We start from the raw sequence: 12,882 nt of genomic DNA, 5'->3' as shown, positions 1-12,882 counted from the left end.
CTAAATAATCCATAATTCTTCAATTAAGACATGAGAAGACTTAAACACTGTCTTAGTCCTTTCAGGCTGCTATAATAAAATACCAAAGATTGAATGGCTTAAGAACAGAAACTTATTTCTCACAATTCTGGAGGCCAGAAGTCTGAGATCAGGATGCAGCATGGTCAAATAAGGGCCCTCTTCTGGGTCACAGACTTCCTCTGTATCTTTATGTGGTCGAAGGAGCTGGAGAGTTCTGTGGGGTCTCTTATAAGAATACTAATCGCGTTCATGGAAGCTCTGCCCTCAAGACCTAAGCACCTATCAAAAGCACCCTAATACCATCACATTGGACATTAGGTTTTAAAACATGAATTTGAGGTGGGGCTTCCCTGGTGGCTCAGCTGGTAAAGATTCCACCTGCAGTGTAGGAGGCCTGGGTTCAATCCATGGGTTGGGAAGATCCCCTGGAGAAGGGAAAGGCTACCCACTCCAGTATTCTGGCCTGGAGAATTCCGTGGACTATATAGTTCATGGGGTTGCAAAGAGTCGGACACACAACTGAGCGACTTTCACTTTTTTTCCCATTCAGATGGGGTTTCCCAAGTGGCGCTATTGGTAAAGAATCTGCCTGCCAATGCAGGAGACTTAAGAGATTCCTGGGTAGGTCCGATTCCGGGGTGGGAAAAATCCCCTGGAGAAGCAAATGGCCACCCACTCCAGTATTCTTGCCATTCCGTGGACGGTGGAGCCTGGCGGGCCACAGTCCATGGGATTGCAAAGAGTCAGACACAGCACGCACTCACATATTCAGATCATAGCAACTGTTGATGAAATTCTGTTTTTCTTTTCTAATAACTTTGCATTCTGAATTAACAGTATTTTAAGAGAGTTGTGAAATTATACTAAATAAAATAAGAAAACTTCAATGTGAAAACTACAATGTATAAGGACCACTGTTCTCTCTCCACAGTTCCACACAAGAGCAGCTTAAATTGGTAAACTCTGAAATACTGATTTTTGTCTTATTAACCATTCCATGAAATAGTAAGAAAGTTAAAATTAATTAAACATATTTTAAAATCACACTATATGTTCTTAAAAATTGTTTGTATTGTTTTGCTTTTCAGGAAGCAACTGAAGTGCTATTCTGAAGAACAGGTTGAAAACACAAATACAGAAACTGCTTATTTAGGAACTGTTTTGTTGCACACCAATAAAAAGTCTAATGTTTTCAAGAAAATATGCTAAAAATATTTTTATAATATATAAAATGTATTACTTAGCTTTAATCACAAAAATCAAATTTCTTCAAAATATAAATTTCTTTTGCTTCCTTGTGTTTGTATGTTATTTCATTTTTAAAACGTTTAGAAATATTTGATTTGTAAGTGATATACCACCTCCAAGTTGCTGTCCCAACAGACCATAAAATCCTTTAAAAAGTTGAAAGAGCTGTCTAGTTTTGACTCGATTTCTCTAGATCAGATTGAAAGCATTCTGAATTTTTATATTGTACCAGGGGATCTATTTTTCTCTATCCTCATAAGGCTCTAATTTCCAATGATCTAAGCCATTTTAATTTCTAAAGATTTTGGAGAAATGAGATTGTTTTAAACCCCCCCCCCCTTTTTTTTTCAGACAAAGTTGGTATTTTCAGATCCACAGAAATCCCAGGAATTCTAGATTATTCTAGATTTCTGAGTCTGCCACCCCTGGCCAGTCTTCTAAGAAGAGCTTTCCTGGTGTCCTTTGTTTGAACAAATCCAAACTCCTCTGCTAACCCCTTCTTCCCACTCAAAACTGTCACTATGAAGAGTGTGACCTCCTGCAACCCAAGATTACACCAAAAGAGATACTTATTTTCAAGAGAGAAAATTAGAGAGTGCGAAAAAGCCTCAAATTACCATAGCTAAGTTAACCAAAAGCTCTCATACTATAAAAAGTGCACTTTCTACTCAGAAAAGTCTAAAGGAAATGCTCAGTTTAGAAGAATAACTCTAATCAAGGCTTTGTGGCTGTGTCGAGAGCAAGGAGAAGTGACATTCACAAGTCACCTTCCAGCAAGTGACACTCAGGAAGCATGTGAAACAGCTGGGAGAATCCAGCGGGTCCCAGAGCGCTTTCTACAGGGTACCATTCCCTAGAATGCTCACCCCATGTCGTTGCTAATCTTGCTAAACAGAAAAGTTATTAACTTACCATGTAATAAAACCAGATATTTTTGTATACATTTACTTTGTGTACATTTACTCGATAACAGGCATTCTAGTGAGAAGACTAAAGGAGTAAAATGCTGTCCTCACCTTCCAAGAGTCTGCAGGGTAATTGGGGAAACAGTAGTAGAAAAGGTGATATGCAATACAAGGAGGTGTGATGTGGTACCCAGGAGAGAGACGTAGGGTGCTGGAGGGGTACGGTGGAGGGGCACGGCTGGAGGGAGGGATCCTGTGAGAATGGAGATGGGTGAGGGACAGATTCCAGAAGACGATGATGCCTGAAATAAGTGGTGAGATAAACATGAGATTAGCCAAGTAAGAGCGTTCTGACAGAAAGTGTGGGGGTAAGAACGAAGGCTGAAACACGAGATGGCAAGTTCCTTGGAGGTAGTGAGGCTCTTCCTTACTCAACATTTTTGTTGCCATCGTATGAGATGTCTGAGACTAGTAGACGCAGACTCAGTGTTCAGTGTATGAATGCCGCATGGAGCTTGGGGAAATCAAGAAGCCGTCTGCCGTATGGGCACGGCCGTGTGTCAGACAGATGGCTAGCCCTGCGCTGAAAGCTCAGCTCTGTGGTCTGTTGATGACCTAGAGAGGTGGGATGGGGGGTGGGAGTGAAGTCCAAAAGGGAGGGGATACTTGTGGCTCAGCAGTAAAGAATCCGCTTGCGATGAAGGAGATGCAGAGACTTGGGGGTTCAATCCCTGGGTCGGGAAGATCCTCTGGAGGAAGAAATGGCAACCCACTCCAGTATTCTTGCCTGGAAAATCCCATGGACAGAGGAGTCTGGCAGGCTACAGTATATGGGTCACAAAAGAGTTGGACACGATGACTGAGAGGCTGAACAACAACAAATATGTATACACATGACTGATTCACTTCATTGTATAGCAGAAACTAACACAACACTGTAAGCAACTATGCTCCAATTAAAAAAAAAGAAGAAGCAGCCGTCTGGTGTTACTGGAGCACCAGTCTACTCCATGAGCAACAGCTTTCATGTCCAGAGAGCAGTGATGAGACCACACCACTTGTTGATTGAGGACACTAATAATGCCCTCAGTTCCAACCCCAGAGAGGTGAGAAAACTCTACCACTAAAATGAGGAGGAGAGAGAGAGACTGACAAGAAAGACTTAAAAACCAGATTTCCTAATGAAAATCCAAGGTACTCTCCATTTCACAACACTTCCTTTTGCTTGGAAAACTAAATTCCAAGAACTACAATTGTGACATCTAAGGAACAAATTCCTACATTTGGCTTCTGGAAGAGATGCAGAAATCTTCACATCTAAACACTGTGGAAGCCACAAAATTGATCACTAGTAGGCTTTCCTTACCTCAAGCTGTATTCAGTCCACTGGATTTTTAAAAAAATTTTCCATAGATTTTCAATAAAGAACTTTTCTAATGTAACAGAGCAAGGGCTCGTGGGCCTGTGGCACAGAAAGCCAAACTCTGACAGGGGGTGTTTGCAACAAAGTAAGGGTTTCTTTGCAGGGTGGCAAGCAAAGAGAAAGGGCAGCTCAGAACTCCCCAGTGACTTTTAAAGAAGAGTTAGGGAAGATAATTAGGATGAAGATAACAGGGTCTCAGGACGCCTCATCAGCTCATGGACATTCTGACTCATTGGCCGGTGGTGAAGTAACAGAGTGATGTTTCAGGAATCTCAGTCTTCAATTGTCTGGCTCCAGCCTGGGGTATACGTGCTTGTGGCTAGAATGCAGTCACCCTCCTCCACTGGGTGGGGGTGACTTAGATTTTACTGAGCAACTGATAGATATGCATCAGATTGCTTTATATATTCCTTCAGGAGGGACTGGGAGTCTTGTGACTCTACTGTTCTTATCATTAACTTCTCCAGTTTGCTCTTTGGAACATGGCGAAGTCCTAGGAGCCTAAAGCGTTTCTTCTACAAACAAGAAAGGGGGGATATGAAGGGACTTTTATACCTGGGAAGACTCCACAGGGTTCTGCTTGGTTTTAGTCCCCCCTCTTTCTTTGATACTCCTCAATCCTGAGGGGAACAGAGATAGGACAAGAAAGGGGAAAAGATCTGGGATAGAAATATTCACCATAATCTCAGGGGAACTCAGTTTTAAGAGGACTGGATTTCTCTAGACAAATTATTTGAGAGTAAAGGGAATTTCTAAAAATTTGCTTCTTAGCCACAGACTTTGTTAAAAAGTTTCTGATTTAATTTCTCTAGGTTTCTGGCTGTCTGCTTTTAAAAATTTTCCTAAAATTATTATAGTGATTACGTGCTCAGTCGCTCAGTCGTGTCCAACTCTTTGCAACCCTGTGAACTGTAGCCCACCAGGCTCTTCTGTCCATGGAATACTGGAGTAGGTTGCCATTTCCTACTCCAACAGTTATTATAGTACATACCCATAATTATTTGTGCCAGAAAAATTGCAGTTTTAACTAAGACTTTTTAAAATGCTTAATTGTTAAAAATCCATGGGCAATATGTCTTTATATAGCCTTCATTCATAAGCTGGCTACTTAAAAAAAAAATGTTTCTCTGAACAATTCTGCCTGACAAATTTGTGTTTAAATTTTTAAAAATACTTTTTAATGTAAAAAGTGGCTACTTAGCTGTTGAGCAAGTCATTAAAAAATACTTTGTATATTAGCATTGCTTCTTCAGGATCTGAAAAATTCATAAAGTAAATCAATATGATGTTCCCATCTTGGTCAATGTAAGGAACAGAGAATAAGGAAGTAATAATATCTTCCTGTATTTCTGATAATAAGTGAAACATTTATTCTTGTACAACTGTCTACTCTTTTCTAAGTTCCATCACCTTTTGATCATTGCAGTAATTTCTGGGTAGTACATCTAATTTTACCTCTTGTCCACTTTATCCTAAAGAGTGCTATCTAAAATGCTACTACTACTACTAATAATAATAATTAGAGATTTACCACATCCTTACTGCACTGAGTGTTCTACATGGATGCTTTCCTTACATTTTTACTATTAGCTTATTATCCCCTTTTCCGGATTAGGAAACAAAACCTAAAAGATTAAATCAAATGTCCCAGTTCACAGAGCTTTTAACAGTAAAGCTGAGATTCAAATCTAACTCCAGATCCCAGCTCCCATATTTAATTGCCTCCCACTTTTCCCCAAGTAGGAGAAAGTGTTTCACTGTGAAGAGAGTTTTTAGAAAAACATATTTAGGTCCAAATTCCTGTTCAAATTGTAGGTTTATGTTTTACCACCTCTGTGCCCTCAGGCAAATTCTTAGTCTCCTTTATCTTCAGTTTCTTCACCTGTATAATATGGAAAATATCTACCTTGCTATGTGGACCAATCTGAGGACTGATTACATCATACATAAGGCATCTAACACAATGCCCAACAGGTGGTAAGCTCTCAGTAATGGGTGGCCACTCCTATGATAGTTACGACTGTAATGTTGCTTATATTATGTCAATCGCTGGCCCATTAGGCTTCTTCTTACACCAGAACAGTGCCTAGCACGTAATGAACACAATGCAAATCTTATTAGAATCATTGGTGGGCACAATGCCATGAAGAAGAGACTATTTCTCATCATTGAGTGCAGTGAGGAGTGACCAACTTGGGTACGGTGAGTTATGAAAACAGAAGAAATCTTGTGGCATATTCTAGAAACTTACCTTAAAAGATGGCTGTCATGCATTCCTTTGCCTTTCTCCAGCCTTTCCTGTTTTTCCTGCTGCACGGAGCAGGGTGCCTCCTTGGACCAGGAGGGCAAACGCCAGCCCCTTTGGGGAAGGTGTAGAGAACTGAGCTGAAAAGAGTTCGGGTCCCTGACAATACCAGCCTTTGCTCTTTCAGGGTTGCATTACTACTTGATCAGAGACCCAGTCCTAACTGATATGTCTCCTGGTTTCATCAGGAAAAATGTGAGCAGAACAAGAAAATAGGGAATGCACCCTCCCTACAGGGGAAGATAGGCAGAGACAATGCCGGGGAAAAAAAAAAAGAAAAAATTCTTTCAAATTGCACATATATTTTTAACCTTTTTATTTTGAGATAATTATTTGAGATCATCACATGTCACTTTTTTTCAAATAATTTTACTTTATTTATTTGGAGTTGTGCTGGGTCTTCGCTGCTGCACGGGCTTTCTCTACTTGTGGAGAGTGGGAGTTACACTCTAGTTGAGAGGTATGTGAGCTTTTCATTGTGGTGCTTTCTCTTGTTGCAGAGCACCAGCTCTAGGGAGCAAGGACTTCATAGTTGCAGCTCTCGGGCTCTAGAGCACAGGTTCAGTAGTTGTGGCACACAGGCTTAGTTGCTCCGAGACATGTGGGATCTTCCTGGACCAGGGGTCGAACCCGTGTCTCCTGCATCAGCAGGCAGATTCTTTACCACTGAGCCACCAGGGAAGCCCCAGCATATACATCTTTGAAATTATTATGTGTATCCTCCAAAACTGAGATGCTTAGCCCGTGACCTGAATCCATGGTGTATTTGGTCTGGGAAAACCATTGGAGGGTCACACCATTCTCATTAGCAGGCATTTTCAGTTTCTTCAGGTTGGCACTAGCTGAAAAGAAGTGTCCAAGCTCCAGTGAAAGAAACATTAAGATTTATCTCCCCTGACTTTGCCTTCCCTGAAAGTAGCTGCAGACAACATGTTTAAGACCAAAAAGAAGGGGCCTGCTGTCTGGGGTTACAGTGGGTACCTGGATACTGTGGGCAGTCTGCCCAGCTACAAACCTCTTCCCACATTACTTGCAGGCTCTGATATACCAGTCTAGTTATTATGATCAGATCTTGCTAAAATTAAAAACGCTCTTAGGAAAAACTGTTCTTCCAGGAATCCTGTTTACCCATGACAAACTGACTTTACTAGAGAAATTACTCTCGGTTAAGGTACTTTCGACTCCTCTAACATGCTTAGCACACACTGTACCCATGGTAAGTGCTGAGTAAACTGTTTAATTAAGTAAATGAATAGACAGTATGATGAAACTTTTCTTCAATAAGATTTTTGAGATAAAAAACATCCTACCAAAATATATATTACAGAAATTGTACTTTATCCTGACTTGATGTCTGAGTATTTCAAATAACTGTATAAAATTCACACCCAGTTAGAGACCACTAGTTACAGTTTCCATGGTAATGGGTCCTGTGCTTATGAGCAGAAAAAGATGATTCCTTTTGGGCAAGATACTTGAGTGTGTCTGGCTATGTGGCAAGAGTATTTTCCTTTGGTTTTTCTTCAGAATAATTTATGTATTTAATCAGATGATCCTTTATACATGTAAATTCTTCCTAGGAAGAGAAAACAAATTAAGTTCTTTATACTAGAAACTTCTAGGATGATGATAATATGGATTAAATTCTCACTTATAAAATGTTTAATTTCACATAAAAATTAAAGCAAGGAATACATATTCCATTGTGAGGAGGTAAGTAGTTTTCATTGTAAGAAATGTGCATCATGTACAAACAAGTCCCTTTAACAAGAAGTATTGCTATGTCTAATATTTTAAAGGGCCAGAGGTGGTCAGAGAAAGATCCAAGAGCAGCAGTTTGAAATTAAGAAATTGAAAAGCAAACGTCAAGACACATATCGTCCTAAGGTGAATTTGAATTGATGGACAACAGCAACTCTCTATTTTGAACAGGAGCATTAGCATGAAGAAGTATGTGCTTGAAAAATATTTGTATTAATCGTGCAGTGAAGCACCAAGCTGAATTAGAAGATCAAAAATCATTACCATAATCCTGGTATGCTAAGATAATAGATAATAGACACTGAGAAGAAAAAATGGACAAAATGTGGCAATGGATGCTATTATGAGAAAAATATACCATAAGTAATAAGGAAAAGACCAGAGAAGGAAGAAGAGGGTTGAAGGTATTTTTGTTCTAACAACTGCTCTTTCACCCCATGTCTTTAAAGCTAAGGAGGCAAAGGAGGTGGGGGGTGAACTCAGAGCTTAGCTTCAAAGCTGAGTGTTTCCTCCTCTTTTCACCTTTGTAACACATTACTGATAAATATGTCTAGTTCCAGTTGCTAATGACAGAAAATTCATTTCTGTGTTCCTTGTGTTAGGTAGTTAGAGTAGGAAACAGTCCAGAATGGCGGTGGCTAAAATATAAGGACGGGAAAAGCCCGAAAAAACAGAACAAAGGAAGATCTGAGGATCTCAGGTAGAACAACACTTCTGGCTAACCCAATTTACATAGGGCAGGCCCAGGGAGAGGAAAAGACGTGTAAAAAGAGGAGCCAAAGGGCCAGGGGTTGGTGGTCTCTCTCCGCTCGCTGGGGCGCTCTTCTCTTCACTCCCTCACGCCTTGAAGATGGATTTTCCTGCTATTTTCTAAATAAAATAGAGCTGTAACACTGATTTGTCTAAGAGCTATAACACGATCTGTTCGAGACCTGACAGCTATAACATGGTCTGTCCAAGACCGAGAGCTGTGACACGCTGAGGGCTTTAATGTCCGTCATTCCAAATCTTTGTTGTGATGAGACAGAACCGAGGAGCATACACTCACCTCACACTGGAAGGACTTAGTCCTTGGCTTGTACACCTAAAAGCTTTCATTGATTTTACTGCTTTGTTTCCAACACATTTCCATGTACGTTATGCCCCTTACTTTGCAAAAAAAATCCATAAGGCAGGAATGATTAACCTAATTTTGCAGAAAAGGCTCAAATTTGTTCAAGATCAAAGCCACAATGTCTATCATGCTGTAGCATCATTTAGGCTTTCATTATTGATTCAGTGTTGTTTTCTTTTCTTTTTTTTTTTTTGGCTGTGCTATGCAGCTTGCAAGATCATAGCTCCTGGACCAGGAATCGAGCCTAGGCCCATGACAGTGAAAACACCAAGTCTTAACTAGTGACTTCCCTATTTAATTTTTAAATTTTCAATTCACATACAGGATAAATTATATTATAAACTGTAAAATTATATTTGTTGAATGCATCTCAACATATTTATCATTAGAAATAATAAATGGCATTAGATCGCTAGACTTGCTCAGATCAAGTCTACGACTCATAATAAAGCTGAACTATATTATAGCTCTAATAACAATATGGACAGCGCCAATGGCTGAACCTCTCTATTGAAACATAACAGTGAAGAGTTCATGCCATTTTTTTATATGAATTTATTTCTAATCTATGATTAGATTATGTCTAATCTAATAACTGATTTCTCTCCATTCCTATCCAGACATCTTCTGAAGGGACCTGGTAAACTCTTAATTATTCTTAAACCTTGGATCTTCCTGTATTTAACAATAAAAATTACTACTAATTGAAGCTATGCTATAGAAATAACTATGATGAAAAATATTTATTTAAATGTTTCACAGAATGTTAATTTTCTTTTAATAAAAAAGAAATTAAAAAGCTGCTTCAGGGTTTTTTATTTCTCTATTAAGCAATGGTAATTTTGTATATTAAAAATAAGTTATGGTTTTCCATAATATTAAAATGTACCATTTTGAAAGCAAGCAAAATTCTATAGACGGAAATATCAGATCAATCCATTAGAATTATCTCCAGATAATTCTTTGCTTTCAAATTTATCTGTTCAAAACTGTCACTCTATAAGCTGTAAGGTTTTGTTTTGCTTGATCAAGAAATGAATGTGACTTTATGATCTATATTCAACCATGAACAGCTGCTCATCAATAAAAATTCATTAATGTCAGAACCATGCTTTCCAGGTGGCACAGTGGTAAAGAATCTGCCTGTCAGTGCAGGAGGTGCAAAAGACACGGACTCAATCCCTGGATCAGGAAGATCCCCTGAAGTAGGAAATGGCAACCTACTCCAGTATTCTTGCCTGGAAAATCCCATGGACAGAGGAGCCTAGTGGGCTATGGGGTCTCAAAAAGTTGGGCATGACTGAGCGACTGAGCACACAAATGTCAGGACAACAGGTCTATGATTGTGCTTGAGGAAAAACCATTCCTTTAATGAAAAGTCAGGGAACTGAGTTGGGGAAGATCTGGAAGCCTTACACTGCGTATGCACGGGCTGCCCTACCTCCCAGGCAGGATGAGAGATCAGTTGTCAAGACACTACTCAGAACCTGGAGAGCTCAGAATAGGGAAGCCTACCCAGGCTTTGAACTCGGAGACTAAGTGGTGTGTTGGAAGCTGAAAGAATGAAAAAATCAAGCTGGTCATTGGGAACTGGGCAGGCAAATCAGAAGCCTTAAAGTGGGCAAAATGGTCCTGACACAGAGCAAGTAGAGTTAGTTGTACCCCATGAAAGAGAGGGCTTCTCAGGTGGTGCTAGTGGTAAAGAACCTGCCTGCCAATGCAGGAGTCATAAGAAACTCGGGTTCCATCTCTGGGTTGGGAAGATGCCCTGGAGGAGTGCATGGCAACCCACTCCAGTATTCTTGCCTGGAGAATCCCAGGGTCAGAGGAGCCTGGCAGCCTAAGGTCCATAGGGTCACAAAGAGTCGGAAATAACTGATGTGACTTCACATGCACACACACATGAAAGAAAGGCAATCCAAAAAGAGATATCTCACATATCAGGTTCTATCCCTTATGCTCCTCCCATTTGACATTTGGTGGTCAGTGTCCTTACCCCATCCAAGACTAGGGCAGAGGACAGGACTTCAAACTGCACACTCCCAAGAGTGGTCCCAAGCAAGACCTCAAATTATCAAGACTTAATTCCCAGTTATGGGGTTAATGCTCAACAACTAATGATGACTTTTAAATATTCTTTTATAGGTGTTTTTCCCTGGTGGCTCAGCAGTGGAGAATCCATCTGCCAATGCAGGAGACATGGGTTCAATCCCTGGGTTGGGAAGTTACCCTGGAGAAGGAAATGGCAACCCACTTCAGTATTCTTGCCTGGGAAATCCTATGGACAGAGGAGCCTGGCAGGCTACAATACATGGGGGTCGCAAGAGTCGGACACAACTTAGCAATTAAACCACCACCACCACGTGGGTATTTTTAAAGCAAATTTTAAGTTTGCAGTCTTTAGCAAGATTTCTGTTTGTTTTCTTATTGTGCTGGAAAACAAATATTCATTGTTTCTAGAAAAATATGTATCTTTTGTTTTGCTTCATTTGCAAATGGAAACTTTAATAAAGAAAACTGACAAATAATTTTTAAAAAGAAGAAAAGACAGAGGAGCCTGGCATGCTGCAGTCCATGGGGTGGCAGAGTCCGACATGACTTAGCCACTGAACAACAACAACAAATAATAATAATAAATAGCTTGAAGCAAATATACACATCACTAAGGAAAAGCATTTTGAAAATACGTTCGTATCAAGATGTAAGCTAGTCTGGATTAATGGATTTAGGGAATCAAAAAAAAATTCTAGAAATTTTGAATATTGGAATTTAGGCATTTGAAGAAATTAAGGGCTAGAACAGGTGTTTAAGGGACTGTGGAGGGCAGAGTGGACTTCAGGAGCTATGGTTACTAGGAATGATGTAGTGGTAATGTAGTAGTAACAGCTCTTATTTAAGAACATTTGCTATACACCAGGTCCTGCCCTAAGAGCTTTGTAAGCTTTGACCATGAAGTAGGCACTATTACGTCCATTTCACTGATGAGCAAAATGAGGTTTAGGAATATAATACCTTATTCAAGGTTGTTACATAGAATAAATCCAGAACAAAGTCATAAACATTCTCTTTCTTCCCCTCTTGAGTGTAAATAAGTTAAATTAATAGAAATATGGTACAGATTTGGAGGGTAGAAGGGGTGAAGATATTAATACTATAAAGTAAGATAGGGAGATAAGTATTGGTTAGGGTAACAGAACAAGGATCATCAATTCAGTTCAGTTCAGTCGCTCAGTCGTGTCCAACTCTTTGCGACCTCATGAACCGCAGCACGACAGGCCTCCCTGTCCATCACCAGAACAAGGATAGTGGTAGCCAAACAAAAGAAGAAAAAAGGCTGGTTGGGGAACAATTTACAAGAACAGCTTTCAGTCTTTGACTATATAAATTTCTAACCTCCCTCACCGGTCACTTTACGACAGTGAAGCAGTTACTTCAGGGCCCCTTACCCACAACATCAAAGCATCTTAGCCCTTTAGTAGCAACCGGCATGAAAAGAAACAAACAACAATCAGGCTTCAAAGAGAAAATCACAGAAAACACCTTAGTTTGAAGAAAGACTAACTCGGTAAGCAAGAGAGGAACAAAGGCAAGGACATGGTGAAATGCCACTTTTTAACTTCCAGTTAAAGGAAATTCCACCAAAAATTACTTGCAGGAGCCTAAATTCTGAATTAAACTCAGGGTTCCGCACCTGTCCAGTTGTAGATTGAATGAGATCTGGCCTACCCAGATCCAATATCCCGACACATGGGACTCCCTCATTTTTGGCAATCTAAATACGTTTTTTATTTCTCTTGGTTCCGTCTGGTAGGGGGATTCTGTGGGTTTAACGAAAAAGGGTATGGTTTGGAGCGGAGGCACTCTGCACAGAAAGTAGAGCAACACGGGACCAGTGCAGCCACTCCACAAAAAAAGCAGTCTGCACCGCCAGCAACGGTCACAAAAAACCTACTCCCAACACAGCCCCCGCAGCTGCCACGCCAGCCGCCGCCGCTCGGCCCGCCCCCCAGTGCTCATTGGTTCTCAGCCCCGACGCCGACCCACAACCTCTTGCCTATTGGGCCAGACAGGACCTGGGGCGGGGTGCGGAAGTGAGAGCTTGGGA

The 12,882-nt window shown here is 40.4% G+C and overlaps 1 protein-coding gene across 1 annotated transcript in view; it reads left to right on the top strand.

Annotated features, from left to right (window-relative positions):
• Positions 1 to 1,924, top strand: part of PKHD1L1 (PKHD1 like 1) — a 167,617-nt gene extending 165,693 nt beyond the window's left edge. The window contains exon 78 of the mRNA XM_043880265.1: positions 1,110 to 1,924. The gene's annotated coding sequence lies outside the window, so the exon portion shown is untranslated. The remainder of the gene's footprint in view (positions 1 to 1,109) is intronic.
• Positions 1,925 to 12,882: the final 10,958 nt, after the last annotated feature.

The sequence above is a fragment of the Cervus elaphus genome, chromosome 21, assembly GCF_910594005.1.
Source record: "Cervus elaphus chromosome 21, mCerEla1.1, whole genome shotgun sequence".
NCBI classification, from domain to species: Eukaryota; Metazoa; Chordata; class Mammalia; order Artiodactyla; family Cervidae; genus Cervus; species Cervus elaphus.
Note: the sequence above shows the minus strand (reverse complement) of the source record. Positions and strands in the feature narration are given on the sequence as shown.